Source organism: Oncorhynchus kisutch, linkage group LG2 (genome assembly GCF_002021735.2).
Source record: "Oncorhynchus kisutch isolate 150728-3 linkage group LG2, Okis_V2, whole genome shotgun sequence".
Lineage (NCBI taxonomy): Eukaryota > Metazoa > Chordata > Actinopteri > Salmoniformes > Salmonidae > Oncorhynchus > Oncorhynchus kisutch.
In genome coordinates this window covers 66,788,416-66,790,249 of record NC_034175.2, presented here as the reverse complement: position 1 = coordinate 66,790,249, position 1,834 = coordinate 66,788,416, and positions in this window count along the sequence as shown.

The following is a 1,834-nucleotide window of genomic DNA, read 5'->3' as shown; positions in this document are numbered from 1 at the left end:
GTAGGAGGAGGAGAGGAGAGTAGGAGGAGTGGAGGAGAGTGGGAGGAGTGGAGAAGGAGATGAGAGTAGAAGAAGGAGAGGAGAGTAGGAGGAGTGGAGGAGAGTGGGAGGAGTGGAGAAGGAGATGAGAGTAGGAGGATGGGAGGAGAGGAGGAGATGAGAGTAGGAGGATGGGAGGAGAGTAGGAGGAGTGGAGGAGAGGAGGAGGAGTGGAGAAGGAGATGAGAGTAGGAGGATGGGAGGAGAGGAGGAGAAGGAGAGGAGATGAGAGTAGGAGGATGGGAGGAGAGTAGGAGGATGGGAGGAGAGGAGGAGAAGGAGAGGAGATGAGAGTAGGAGGATGGGAGGAGAGGAGGAGATGAGAGTAGGAGGAGAGGAGATGAGGGTAGGAGGAGGAGAGGAGAGGAGGAGATGAGAGTAGGAGAGGAGATGAGGGTAGGAGGAGAGGAGATGAGAGTAGGAGAGGAGAGTAGGAGGAGGAGATGAGATAGGAGGATGGGAGGAGAGGAGATGAGAGTAGGAGGAGAGGAGAGGAGGAGAGATGAGAGTAGGAGGATGGGAGGAGAGTAGGAGAAGGAGAGGAGATGAGAGTAGGAGGAGAGGAGATGAGAGTAGGAGGATGGGAGGAAAGGAGGAGAGGAGATGAGAGTAGGAGGGGAGGAGATGAGGGTAGGAGGAGAGGAGATGAGAGTAGGAGGAGAGAAGATGAGAGTAGGAGGAGAGGAGATGAGAGTAGGGGGAGAGGAGATGAGAAGTAGGAGGAGAGGAGATGAGAGTAGGTAGAATGGGAGGACGAGGAGGAGAGGAGATGAGAGTAGGAGGAGAGGAGATGAGAGTGAGGAGAGGAGAGTAGGAGGAGGAGATGAGAATAGGAGGATGGGAGGAGAGGAGATGAGAGTAGGAGGAGAGGAGAGGAGGAGAGATGAGAGTAGGAGGATGGGAGGAGAGTAGGAGAAGGAGAGGAGATGAGAGTAGGAGGAGAGGAGATGAGAGTATTAGGATGGGAGGAAAGGAGGAGAGGAGATGAGAGTAGGAGGAGAGGAGATGAGGGTAGGAGGAGAGGAATGAGAGTAGGAGGAGAGGAGATGAGAGTAGGAGGGAGTAGGAGGAGGAGAGAGATGAGAGTGAGGGGAGAGGAGATGAGAGTAGAGGATGGGGAGGAGTAGGAGGAGAGGAGATGAGAGTAGGAGGAGAGGAGATGAGAGTAGGAGGGGAGGAGATGAAGGTAGGAGGAGAGGAGATGAAGAGTAGGAGGATGGCAGGAGAGTAGAAGAAGGAGAGGAGATGAGAGTAGGATGATGGGAGGAGGAGAGGAGATGAAGAGTAGGAAGGAGAGGAGATGAGAGTAGGAGGATGGGAGGAGAGGAGGAGATGAGAGTAGGAGGAGAGGAGATGAGAGTAGGAGGAGAGGAGATGAGGTAGGAAGGAAGAGGAGATGAAGGTAGGAGGAGAGGAGATCAGAGTAGGAGGATGGAGGAGGAGGAGGACGAGGAAATAAGAGTAGGAGGAGAGGAGATAGAGTAGGAGGATGGAGGAGTGTAGGAGGATATGAAGAGTAGGAGCAGAGGAGATGAGAGTAGGAGGAGAGGAGGATGGAGAGTAGGAGGAGAGGAGATGAAGGTAGGAGCAGAGGAGATGAGAGTAGGAGGAGAGGAGATGAGAGTAGGAGAGGAGAGTAGGAGGAGGAGATGAGAATAGGAGGATGGGAGGAGAGGAGATGAGAGTAGGAGGAGAGGAGAGGAGGAGAGATGAGAGTAGGAGGATGGGAGGAGAGTAGGAGAAGGAGAGGAGATGAGAGTAGGAGGAGAGGGAGAGAGTATTAGGATGGGAGGAA